This window comes from Canis lupus, chromosome 10, assembly GCF_003254725.2.
Source record: "Canis lupus dingo isolate Sandy chromosome 10, ASM325472v2, whole genome shotgun sequence".
In the NCBI taxonomy this organism is placed as follows: Eukaryota; Metazoa; Chordata; class Mammalia; order Carnivora; family Canidae; genus Canis; species Canis lupus.
This window is the reverse complement of record NC_064252.1, coordinates 1360254-1373877: the sequence shown is the minus strand read 5'-3', so window position 1 is coordinate 1373877 and position 13624 is coordinate 1360254. Positions and strand designations below refer to the sequence as shown.

Sequence of the window (13624 nt, the reverse complement as noted above, 5' to 3'; positions counted from 1 at the left end):
AAGACCCCAGGATCATGCCCTGAGCCGAAGACAGATGCCCAACCGCTGAGCCATCTAGGCGTCCCTCAAATTTTCTTTCTTAAAGACACAAAATATACTAGGGGTAGACCATGACTAGGTGATATTTTGAGACATTAATTTACACATGATCTTTGCTCCCTGTCTTCCGTTTCCCCTTTCCCTACTCAAGTGGGGAGATAATTTGATACTTCTTTACTTAAGGGTGAGATACTTGAAATACATTTCCTGCACTTTCTCCAGCTTTAGTTTCTTTCTCTAACCTTAATATTTTTAGAGAAATTATTGGATTTAGGGAAAGAAACAAAAGGGACTGTGACTTGTGGGTGTACACAGTGTCTCAGAGAAGCAGGGCCTTTTCCCTAAGAAGGAGATTCACTCTGGCTGATAAGAGAAGAGAGTGAGGTTCGGTCCAAAGCACGAAGTACCATTCACTTTGTGGAAGCACCTTGGGCAGGTGGCAAGACTCAAAAGAGTGACAGTTGCATTGTGTGCTTAGGCAGATGAGACCCTGGGTGACTTCATATAAGACTGTGTCTCACTTCCTCCCATAGCAGGAAGGCAGTAGAGATTCACCAGATATAAAGAGCATGTAGACTGGAATGGCAGACATTTAAGAGGATACCCATGCAGATAGAAGACTTGATTTTTTTGCTCTAGGGGTTGTCTCCCCGACTCTATCATTAACAGTTAAGGAGTTTGCTTGCTTTTTTTAAATTTGTGGGCTGAGATTCAGATCTGCTCCAATATTACATTTTAGTTTCTTTCCTGTTACAATTGTAACTTTTCTTGTATAGCTTTTGTATTTTCCTGAAGTTTTAAATTGCCTTTTCTAAAAAAAAAAAAAATTGCCTTTTCTTAGGCAATTCTGTCTTCAATTTGAAGGCAGAGTGAATCTCCTTTTCTTATTTACTTATTCAGCCTCTTAAATTAGCTCCACACATTTTTGTTTTGCTTTGTTTTGATTTTAAGCAGGGAAGTAATGTAATCTAAGTTTTGAAAAGGGGCTCTGTGGAGACTGAAATGAGGGGGCAATGGTGGAAGCAAGGGAACAATTACATAATCCAAGCAAGAAATAATGGTAGTGTAGGTCAGAGAGGTGGTAGTGAGGATGATAAGAATGGATGAAATCAGTATATAATTTGGAGGCAGAACCATTGAAGGATTTTAATGAGTTACTCTGTCAAAAAGAATTTATTATGCTTCTACCATGTGCCAGGTGTAGTTCTAGATGTTGGGGTTAGGGTGGTAAAGGAGACTGAGTCTTTGCCTCCAAGCAATTTATATTCTGATGGGGTGGAGCTATAGGGAAATAGACAAATAAAAAAATGAATGAAATAATTTTATAAGCTGATAATGCCATTAAGAAGAGAAAATTTAGGGATCCCTGGGTGGCGCAGTGGTTTGGCACCTGCCTTTGGCCCAGGGCGCGATCCTGGAGACCCGGGATCGAATCCCACATCGGGCTCCCTGCATGGAGCCTGCTTCTCCCTCTGCCTGTGTCTCTGCTTCTCTCTCTCTGTGACTATCATAAATAAATAAAAATTAAAAAAAAGAAGTTTCTCATTTCCTAAATTATAAAAAAAAAAAGGAAGAGAAAATTTAGTAATGTAATAGATGACCAGGGAGGTTGTTTACCTTTTTTTTTAAGCCAATGTTATTGAGATAAAATAGATATTAAACAAAATGAATGTTTTTTAACTATAAAGTTGGAGACACCTGGGTGGCTCAGTGGTTGAATGCCTGCCTTTGACTCAGGTCATGATCCTGGGATCCTGGAATCGAGTCCCGCCTCAGGCTCCCCATGGGGAGCCTGCTTCTCCCTCTGCCTATGTCTCTGCCTCTTTCTCTGTGTCTCTCATGAATAAAGAAATAAAATCTTTAAAAAAAAGCCCTCATAAAGTTTGATGAGTTTTGACTTATAAATATACCTGTGCAACCACCATCCACCATCAGTCCAGATATAGAACATTTCTCTCATCCCCGAATCTCCCTGGTGCCTCCTTGTAGTTTATTTTCCTTACTTTCTGCCAGGGTTCCAGACGAATGCTGATGTGCCTGGTGTCCCTATAGATTTGCTTTAAAGCTACTTTCTTTTTTTCATTTCTTTAAAAAATATTTTTTAATTTAAATTCAATTTAGTTAACATGTATTAGTTAAACAATTTAGTTAATATACTATTAGTTTTGGGGGTAGAATTTAGTGATTCATCAGTTGCATATAATACCCCGTGCTCATTACATCAAGTGCCCTCCTTAATGCCCATCTCTCAATTACCCCATCTCCCATCCACCTCCCCTTCCCTAAATTTATTTCCTATAGTTAAGAGTTATTTATGGTTTACCTCTCTCTCTACTTTTATCTTATTTTATTTTTTCTACTCTTCTCCTATGTTCATTTATTTTATTAAATTCCACTTATGAAGGGTCCCTGGGTGGCTTAGTGGTTGAGCACCTGCCTTCGGCTCAGGTCATAATCCTAGGGTCCCAGGATCGAGTCCTACATCAGCCTCCCCACAGGAAGCCTCTTCTCCCCCTGCCTGTGTCTCTGACTCTCTGTGTGTCTTTCATGAATAAATAAATAAAATCTTTTTTAAAAATTCCATGTATGCATGAAATTTTATGGTATTTGTCTTTCTCTGACTGACTTATTCTGCTTAGCATAATACCCTCTACTTCTAGCCACGTTGTTGCAAATGGTAAGATTTCTTTTTTTTATTTAAAATTTTATTTATTTGAGAGTGAGAGAGATCATGAGCAGGGAGAGAGGCAGAGGAGGCAGCAGACTCCCCAATGAGCAAGGAGCCCAATGCAGGGCTCCATCCCAGGACCCTGGAATCATGACCTGGGCCAAAGGCAGAAGCTTAACCAACTGAGCTGCCAGGTGCCCTGCAGATGGCAAGATTTTATTCTTTTTGATGGCTGAGTAATAATCCATTGTATATATACAACACATCTTTATCCATTCATCTGGCGATGGACATCTAGGCTCTTTCCATATTTTGGCTATTTGAACATTTCTGCTGTAAACATTGGGGGGGTGTGCCCCTTTGAATTCTTGGGATAAATACCTAGTAGTACAATTGCCGGGTTCTGGGGTAGCTCAATTCTTAGCTTTGTGAAGAACCTCCATACTGTTTTCCGCAGGGGCCGCACCAGTTTGCAGTCCCATTGACAGTGTAAGAGGGTTCCCCTTGAGGCTACTTATTTTTAGAGAAGATCACTTTTGGCTGCCATTAGGGAATTAATTGGAATGAACCTAGTTGGAGGGACATGAGAGGAGCAAGACTAGAGATGATGAGAGAAGTATACCAATAAAATAATAGAAATAATTAGCATTTATTGGACATTACTCAGTCCCAAGCATGGAGTGTTTTAAGTGTTTAGTGTTTTAATTTTAATTTAATCTCTATGACAAGCCCTGTGAGGTTACCCCTATTTTATAGAGGAGCAAACAAGGGTTCGGAGAAGTTAAGTCATTTGCACAAGATTACACAGCTAGTAAGTGGCAGTCGGGATTCCAGCCCACATACAATGCAATAGCACCATTTACGTAGTACTTACTACATGCCGGGCACTGTGCTAAGCACCTTAATATTCACCTTCATAGGTATTATTCCAGTTTTAATGAGGAGGAAACTAGAGGCCAGAGTGAATAAGTACATACCCTATACCCTATAGGCAACTGGCAGAGCAGGTCCTTCTAGTTTTAAAATCCTATTCCTTGATGTGTCGTTGTTTATTTCAGCCCAGGGAGCGTCCCTGTACGCACACACCTGCTGCAGGGTTTTCTGGCCAGCAGCTGCGGTGTGGCTCGCTTCTGCTCCCTTGAACCTTCTGAAACCTCCCCTAACCAGCCTTGCTTGGGCCTCTCTTCCAGCTCTTTCTCTGCGAAGGCGGAGAAGCTTCTGTCATCTGCAGGCCTCCCCTTCCATAGGACGGCCCTGCCCTTCCCCTGAGGCCCAGCAGGCTCTCCAGTGAACCCCACAGGGGAGGTGGGAAAAGAGAGAGCGATCCAGAGTCTCAGGGGGCTGGCTGGTCACTGAAGTACTGCCTGGCCAGACCATTTAAAACATTCTTGAACAACAAAAGTATAAATACCGCGTCTGGACCAGAACAAACGATACAGAGAATTTTAATGCCAAACTTGGAACAACAAACAAAATGTTTCTTTGGGAATTTCTGACAGAGGAGCACGCCGTATAAGGATTTTTAAAATTGTTTGTGTGTTTTTTGTTTTTTGTTTTTAATTGTTTGTGTTTTTTTTAGTAGTCGGGGCAAGTTTCAACCAGGATATGAAAATGAACTGGAAGCAAACAACCTCAAAGGCAGAAATGAGACTCTCCTTGGAAATCTTGCATAATCCACTGTCTTGTGGAATTTCAAGAGGGCTTCGAAATAAGGAGAAAATAAATGCCAACTCTCCTAAGCTTGCCAGGAAAGGAAAGGTCTGAATTTCTCCTTCTACTGAAGAAGGAGGAGCACCCTCCCCACCCCTGTGAGGCTCCACCACCTTCCCCACCAGTACCAGGAGAGGCAGCTGATGGGTGGGCCACCTCCAAGACAACAATGACTTAATTGTGATGTGTGATGCGGGCTTCGGGAACCTGCTGGCCAGGCAGCGGGACCTGTGAGGCTTGAGGGTGCTGGCTGCGTGTCAGAAGGAGAAGGTCCAAAAGCTGAGAGGCCAGACATCAGAGAGGCTCGAGTCTGTGGTCCTGGATGTCACCAAGACAGAGAGCATCACTGGAGCACCCAGTGGGTGAAGGAGTATGTGAGGACAGAGGTATGACATAAGATAAATTTCTCTTAATCTAGATGTCCTCTTATTCCAGGTACTGATCCCATGAGAAGATGACAGCAGCCTACTAAATAAGAGAGAGATACTATTACATTACAAAATTTACCCTTAATTATCTACTTTGACCACAAGGAACAATGATCTGGATCCAAAATATGTAGCCATGGCCATATAAACATGCTTCATTAGGTAAAAATTATTTAATAGTAAGTCATCTTTGTATAGCACTTCATAATTTTACAAAATTCTTTTTTTTAATATTTTATTTATTCATGAGAGACACAGAGAGAGAGAGGCAGAGACATAGGCAGAGGGAGAAACAGGCTCCCTGCGGAGCCCGATGTGGGACTCGATCCCAGAACCCCTGAGCCAAAGGCAGACGCTCAATCACTGAGCCACCTGGTGCCCCTCATTTGAACATTTTTGAATGGGTCTTGCTTGTCCACATACAAGGTCTTTGCCCACAGGTCTTGCACATGTTGGTGCAATGGAACGGATGAGAGTTGGAGTCTGGTTACCTGCAAAACATCCTGGCTCCAGTCTGTGCGACCTCAGGTAAGTCATCTAACCCCTCAATGATCCAATGTCTTTTTCAGTAAAGTAGGAATAATAACACCTCCCCAAAGGGCTAGTAAAGCATCCATGAGGTGATGTACATGAAAACCTTTGAAAAGGAGAGATGGAGTCAGATAAAGGAGCTGGCAATTTGAGTCACAGGCCAAGCAAGAGAATGAGTACTCTGTCTTCTGGGCAATGGGGAGCCGTAGCAGTTTCTGGAAGAAGGTGGTTCTTTTCCTGGTCTTTCCCAAATTTCATTTGTCCATTCTGAATCCACCTAATTTCTTGGACTTTGGACCTCTGTCTACTGGCAGTGTCCCGCAGAGTCTCACTGTGAACTAGAAAAACAAGGAAACCATTGACAAGTAGCTGCAATAGTAAGCGCCTGGAAAACAAGGAGGGGGGACAAGACAGAGGAGGACCTAGGGTGCCTCTTTAATAGGGGCTCAGACCTGGAAGCAGGAGCCCGAAAGAACCTCCCCTCCCATGGCAGAGCAGCTTCCGTAGGTCCTGGAACTTCTCACATTGGCTTCTGTTCTCCTTTACATGAAGAAAGAGAAGTTTGGGGACACCTGGGTGGCTCAGTGGTTGGGTGTCTGCCTTCGGCTCAGGGCGTGATCCGGGGTCCCAGGATCGAGTCCTACGTGGGGCTCTCTGCATGGAGCCTGCTTCTCCCTCTGCCTGTGTCTCTGCCTCTCTCTTTGTGTCTCTCATGAATAAATAAATATAATTTTAAAAAGAAAGAAAAAGAAATTTGCCAATCATAACCATCCTGCCCAGGTATATACTGGTCTCCTTGTTGCTTAGCAGGAAAATGCTCCAGATATTAAGGCTGGATAAAAATCTCTCTCTCTTTCTCTCTCTCTCTCCTCTCTCTCACTCTCCCCCTTTTCTTGTCCCTCCTTCTCATTCTTTACTTCTGAATGGTTAATGGATACATTTGGAAATAACTGTCACACTCTACAGCCTCTGGATTGCATACAACAGATCATATTCTTATTGCAGGATTCAGTTTCAGCTGCATGCCACAGACGCCAAAATTAACAGTGGATTACACAAGACAGATATTTCTTTCTTCCCTTGTGGAAAAACCTGGCATGGTATGTATGGTATCTCCTCTCTGTTGATTTGTCAGGGGCTCAGATGTTTTTAGGCTTCCTGCTCTGCTATCCTACAGTCCAAGATGGCTCTAGGCAGTGGAACGGGGAAAGGACAGGTCTCTATCCCGTAAGGGCAGAGCACAGATGTTTTGCACATCTTGCTCGTGCTCACATACCTTGGCCAGAACTTAGTCACATTGTCAGAAGCTACAAGGCAGGCTGAAATTCTGGTTCTCATTCTGAGTAGCCAGGCATTCAGCTAAAAATCCAATTATCGTGGACAAAGGGGAGAATGTATGTTGTGGGAAAGCTGGCAGTCTCTGCCACACAGAGTAAGTCAATTCTCTTGGAGGATCTTCAGCAACAGCTTCTTCCTTTATGTAGTCTTTGGTGTGTGATGGGTTTAATAATTACACTCCTGAATCTATGGGTCAAATGATTGGAATGTCTCTAGGAGACTCCAGGAATTCTTTTCTTAGGTACTCAGCTCTCTCTTAACAGCAGAGAAGTGAGAAGAGTTTGGAGACATTTCTTAGAATCAATTAGCTTTGGTCTTCAGGTTGATTGCTTTGCAGGATAGAGATCCTTACCTTTTGTTTTAAAATAGTTTTGTTGAGGTATAATTGACAAAATTCACTTCTTAAATTTTATGTAAGTGTACAGTTCCATATTTTTTTACTCAATTTATACTGTTTGTACAACCATCACACAATCCAGTAATAAAAAAAATGTTCTTCATCCAGAATGTTCTCTTGTGCCTAAAGTCAGTTCCCACTTCCACTGATGTACTTTCCATCTCTATAGAGACCACCTTTTCTGGAAATCCTGTATAAATGGAATTATACAACATGTAGTCTTTTGTGTCTGGCTTTTTTTACTTAGAATAATGTTTTGGGGCTTATCCATGCTGCTGCATAGCTCAATAGTTCATTCTTTTTTATTGCTGAGTTGTATTCTATAATGCGGACATACCACATTGTATCCATTAACCAGTGGTGGACACTTGGATTGCCTCCAGTTTGGAACTAATGTAAATAAGGCTGTTGTGAAATTCAAGTAGCCTTCATGTGAACACATGCTTTCATTTCACTTAGGAGTGGAACTGCTGTATCATATGATATGTTTAACTTTTTAAGAAACTGCCAAACTGTTTTCTAAAGACTTTATGTCATTATACATTCCCACCAGCAATGTATGAGAGCTCTGTTTTCTCTACATCCTCACCAACCCTTAGTATTGCCAGTCTTTTAGATTACAGTCATACCAGTATGCATGCAGTGGGATCCCTTTATGTTTTTTTTTAAGGTTTTATTTATTTATTCATGAGAGAAAGAGAGGCAGAGACACAGGCAGAGGGAGAAGCAGGCTCCATGCAGGGAGCCCGACGTGGGACTCGATCCTGGGTCTCCAGGATCACTCCCTAGGCTGAAGGCGGCACTAAACCTCTGAGCCACCCGGGCTGCCCCCCTTTATGGTTTTAATTTACATTTCCCTGATAATTAATGATATTGAGCACACGAAAAGTTATAAATCTTCCTCTAAGCACAGCTTTAGCTGCATCCTATAAATATTTTTTGTTTTGTTTTTTTCGTTTTGTTTATATTTTCATTCAACTCAAGATCCTTTCTAATTTCCCACGTGATTTTTTCCTTTGACCTAAGGATTACTCATACCTGTCTTGTTTAATTTCCAAACATTTGGAGGGCTTTCAAATTTTTTCTTGCTGTTGAATTCCAATTTAATTTCTCTTGTTGTAGAACAATCTTTGTATGACTTCAATCTTTTAAATTTTACCAAGATTTGGCCTAGTATATTGTTTATTCTAGAAAATGTTTCATGTGTGCTTAAAAAGAAAATGATTCTATTTGTTGAGTATTCTATAGCTACCAGTAGGTGAAATTGGTTGATAATGTTCAAGTCTCCTTATCTTACCAATTTTCTGTTTTATCAGCACTCAAGAGAGGAACATCTAAATATCCAACTCTAATTCTTCAGTGGTCTATTTTTCCTTTCAGTTCTGCTCATTTTGTTTCCTATTATTTTAGGGTTCAGTTATTCAGTGCATGTGCATTATAAATTTTATAACTTCTAGATGGAATGACATTACAAAATGTCTCTATTTGTCTCTGGTAATATTTGTATTTTTAAAGTCACTTAATATAGCTATTCAAGCTCTCTTACAATTACTATTTGTATATATATCTTTTTTGATCTTTTTACTTTCAATCTGTTTATGTTTTGGGATCTAAAATATGTCTCTTACAGGGGCACCCGGGTGGCTCAGTTGGTAGAACATACAACTTTTGATGTCAGGGTTATGAGCGTAAGCCCCGCATTGGGTATAGAGCTTACTCACATAAATAAATAAATAAATAAATAAATAAATAAATAAATAAATAAATAAAATGTCTCTTATAGACTGTGTATAGTTGGGTCTTGTTTTTGTATACAGTCCCACAATTTCTACTTTTGATTGGAAAGTTCAGTTCACTTACAGTAATGTAGTTATTGTTATTGGGATTTCTTTTGAGAGAGAGCATGCGCCATGCGTGCATGAGTGGGGCTCGGAGGGGCAGAGGAGAGGGATTGAATCTTACGCAGACTGCAGTGAGTGCAGAGCTCATCGCAGAGTTCAATCCCGTGACCTGAGCCAAAGTCCCAAGTCAGATGCTTAACCAACTGAGACACCCAGATGCCCCTCAGTGTCATTGGATTCCTATCTGTCATTTTGCTATTTATTTTCTTAGGTCTTATGTCATTTTTCCTCTTTCCTCATTTATTGTCATTTCATAAGTTAAAAGAGTTTCTAGTATACCATTTTTTCAAAGATTTATTTATTTATTCATGAGAGACACAGATTGAGAGGAGAGACAGAGACATAGGCAGAGGGAGAAGCAGGCTCCTCGCAGGGAGCCCGATGCGGGACTCGATCCCGGATCTGGGGATCACAACCTGAGCCAAAGGCAGGCGCCCAACCGCTGAGCCACCCAGGCATCCCTAGTATACCATTTTAATTCCATTAATTTTTATAATTTTTTTTAGATTTTATTTATTTATTCATGAGAGACACAGAGAGAGAGGCAGAGATACAGGCAGAGGGAGAAGCAGGCTTCATGCAGGGAGCCTGATGTGGGACTTGATCCCAGGGCCCCAGGACCATGCCCTGGGCCCAAGGCAGGTGCTAAACCACTGAGCCACCCAGGGATCCCTAATTCCATTAATTTTTAAAGACTTTTAAAAATGCTATTTCCTAAATAATTAGAGCAGTGGTTCTCAACTGTGGGCAATATTCTTCCCCTATTCCTGCTAAAGGATATCCAGAAATGTCTGCAGACATTTTTCATTGTCACAGCCTGGCAGGGCATTCAGAGGTCAATCACTTGTCAAATTAGCCTGGGTTTTAGCTTTCAGCTTGGCTCCCACCTTCTCCCCACCATGTGAGTAGTGCTCCAAGCCAGCTGCCTGTGTGTGGAGAGCTTAGTCCAGCCTTTCTGTGGCTCTCTTACTTCCAGGACCTCACTGCTAAATTTCTGGCTGGTCTGCTGCTTGCCTCAAGTGGGGTCATAAGCTGAGGTTAGAAGAGCTATGAGTTTTCCCTGTTCCTGTCCTACCAGGTTTGCTGCTTTGCTGATAATGCTGCGGTGTCTTTCTGTCTTCTACCTGAAATGAAGCCTGCCCCCTCAGGCCGCAACGATGCTAATTTTCCGGGCAGCTCTGCCAGTCAAGCCTGTTGAGCTCCAGTGGGGAATGGGAGGGAATGGCCCCAGGCAAGGAGGTCACTAATTCCTGCTGATCTCATTTGAAGAGCTAAAGGTTTTTCATGAATAAATGATTCTCAATTTGTTGTTTACCTTTGGTTAATTTGTTTCTGACAGTTTTGTCCAATTTTACACTTGCTTTTGGAGGAAAGGATTTGTTCATCTCTTCATTCCATAGTTGGAGGTTCCCCCACTACTTCGGAGTTAAAGTTTGCATCCTGAAACCTGGCAACTTTAGAGCAGCACCTTCACCTCCAAAAGGGTAAATAGTGTCCTTAGGGAAAATCTGGGTCCTTGTGAGTTAGGGACAAATGGGGGTAGGCAGGGCTAGGTAGGGGCCCATGGAAGTAGGCTCACAAAAATCCCCAAATGCTGAAGTGTAAAGAAACCAGAGATAAAGGAACAAGCCAGAGCACCCTGCCCTAAGGTGTGTGTGGGGAAGGTGTCTTATGAGGAGAGTCATCTGTGACCGACAAAGAATAACCAGATCCCAAAGAAGAAGTAAGGCCTTAAAGACGTTACCACTAGTCCTTACTCCATGGTGATATCAGTAGATAATGTTGAAAGGATTTAGGTTCGCTGGTTGGCTTCCAATAAAAGACCAATCATACAAACCCTCAGTGGCAACCTGTTGGGACCCCTTTCACTCCTGAGAGCTTTCTCTGTATCTTTACTTAAACTTCCATCCTTCACTCACTCTCCTGTGTCTGTGAGATTCATTCTTCGACTCCGTGAGACAAGAACCAAGCTCTCGTATCATGCGTTTCTCTGGAAAGCACAGAAAACTAAAGGTAGTTCTTTTTTTTTTAAATAAATTTTTATTTCTATCTAAGTCATTTTATTTTTTTAAAGGATTTATTTATTTATTTATTTATTTATTTATTTATGAGAGACACACACACAGAGAGAGAGAGAGAGAGGCAGAGACACAGTGGGAGAAGCAGGCTCATGCAGGGAGCCCGATGTGGGACTCGATCCTGGGACTCCAGGATCATGCCCTGGGCATAGGGAGGCGCTAAACCACTGAGCCACCCAGGGATCCCTAGAAGTTCTTTGAAGACTGTAGTCCCTCTTCTACCAACAATCAAGTACATTTTTGGTGATGGGGGAGCAAAGGGAGAGGGAGAGAGAGCGCCTTAAAGGTGGAGCCCAACACAGGGCTTGATCTCACGACTCTGAGCTGAAATCCAATTGGAACACTTAAGTGACTGAGCCACCCAGACGCCCCAGGCAAGTATTTTTGACCTTTGGTTCAAAACAACTAATTCTGAGCCCCAACCAGGGCTCTGATCCAAGTGATGTGATTTTTTTGGAGTAGTGTTGTTGGGGCCCAGAGCCAATGCAAGAAAGAATTCTTGAGACATCTTGGTTGTAAAAAAGTGGTGTTACTGAAGCATGGGGACAGGACCCACAGGCAGGAAGAGCTGCTGTACCCCCTCCCCCTCCAAACTGTGAGGAGCAATTGATTAGATTCTTTGGGGTTGGGGGAAGTAATGATAAGGGAAGTTCCAAAAAGATTTTCATATGCTAAAGGAGACCCGGAAGATCCTAGAGGACTTGCTATAGTCAAGCTAAGGTGGTTTTTCCCTCTAAGCAAGACATTCACATTAAGACAGTTGGGAGCTTCCTGGATGAACCTTCTACTCTGTCTGCCTCAAATATTTGTCAATGGGCTGCAGGTTATAAGGACATTTAAGTTTACCTACATTTCCTTCTGCTTTGTTTCTCACATCACAGGTAGCACAAGCCCCTCAACTGGCTGGTTTAATATCCAAGGAACTAGGGATCCCTGGGTGGCGCAGCGGTTTGGCGCCTGCCCTTGGCCCAGGGCGCGATCCTGGAGACCCGGGATCGAATCCCACATCGGGCTCCCGGTGCATGGAGCCTGCTTCTCCCTCTGCCTGTGTCTCTGCCTCTCTCTCTCTCTGTATGACTATCATAAATAATAAATAAAAAATATTAAAAAAAAGAGTTAATATCCAAGGAACTAGCTTCCTAAAGTTTTATATTTTAACTTGTTGGTTTCCCCCATTGACCCATCTTCCCCTATGTGTGCACGCTCGCACACACACACACACACACACACACACACACATACGATGTAGGAAAAGACAGTAGGGTTCTGATCAGGGAACACAGGGCTAGCTGAGGACAAGGCACGAGCTTGAGGCAGCACATGGACAAGTCCCAAAGGGACATTCCTCTATGGACTCAACTGCCTCAATGTTCATACTTTGTTAAGAGCAGAAGGCGATTCTAGCCCGACCCCCAGGAGCCTGTAAGTCTACTTTAACATATAAAAATTCCTTTAGAAATTTCCTTTATCTCTAAACCCCCAAGATGCATTTTGGCAATCATCCCCCAAGCACATGGCCCACTGATACACATCGGAAGGGTCTCATGATTCATGTTTTATTAGATGGTAATAAGTGACCTTTCCCCAACAATAGCCAGCTACCTCAAGGTCCTGGAAACCTTGCTTCCTAAATTCCTTAGAGAATACACTATCCTCAAACCCCTCCCAACTCCCTGGTCACCCCTCAGCCACCCCTCACAGGCCTGGGACAGCAGCTCTTCCTGCCCCCAGGGTCCTGTCCCCCTTGCTTTAATAAAACCACCATTTTGCACCAAAGAAGTCTCAAGAATTCTTTCTTGGCCATTGGCTCTGGACCTCACCTATATTTCAAAACTTCATCAGGTCTGGTTATTCTTTTTTGGTCATAGGTGATTGTCACAAGATAAAGATCACCCCCCCCCCACTCCCAACACCTAGGGCGGGGTGGTCTGGTTTATTCCCCTATCTCTGGTTTCCTTACACTACACATCTTGGGAATTCCTGCGAGCCTGATCACACAGCCCCTTACCTATCTCCTCTCCCTACCAGTCCTGCCTGTTCCTTACTCAATATGCTTGGAGGATGATTCTTAATGAGTATCTTGGGCGGGGGAGTGGGGGGTGGTGGTGGAATGGAGCCTCCAAAGGAATTTCTGTATGTTTAGAGTAGACTCACAGCATCCTGGAGGGTCAGGCTAAGACCCTCAAAGTGTCAACACCAAGGTGCCCCGATGTAGGCCCTAGATGAGGCTCTGAAGACATTCTCTTCCAAGTGCCAAAAGTCCAGGGCCATACCTTATTCATTCATTCAACTGGTTTGTGTTGAAGCACCTACTGGAGCCCAGTTCTATGCTGGGGGCTGCGGATATGATGGTGAACATGCCACAGTTCCCACCCTCGAGGAACTTTTAGTATCTAGGGAGCAGACAGAAATAAGCATTTATATTAAAGTGTAGGGGGGCAGCCCAGGTGGCTCAGCAGTTTAGCGCCTCCTTCAGCCCAGGGCCTGATCCTGGAGACCCGGGATCGAGTCCCATGTTGGGCTCCCTCTGTCTG

At 43.0% G+C, this 13624-nt stretch overlaps 1 long non-coding RNA gene across 3 annotated transcripts; it reads left to right on the top strand.

The window, feature by feature from the left end:
- Positions 1 to 3893: 3893 nt before the first annotated feature.
- LOC112677998 (uncharacterized) lies at positions 3894 to 12167 on the top strand. 3 transcript variants are annotated; one of them, XR_004803267.2, is made up of 4 exons: positions 3894 to 4803; positions 5286 to 5373; positions 6382 to 6476; positions 11972 to 12167. It is a non-coding gene; the product is annotated as an uncharacterized LOC112677998 (long non-coding RNA). The 3 variants fall into 3 exon arrangements; XR_003147336.3 differs by lacking the exon at positions 11972 to 12167 and adding an exon at positions 10091 to 10326 and having other exon boundaries at positions 3918 to 4803; XR_007413674.1 differs by lacking the exons at positions 6382 to 6476; positions 11972 to 12167 and adding an exon at positions 10091 to 10326 and having other exon boundaries at positions 4018 to 4803.
- Positions 12168 to 13624: the final 1457 nt, after the last annotated feature.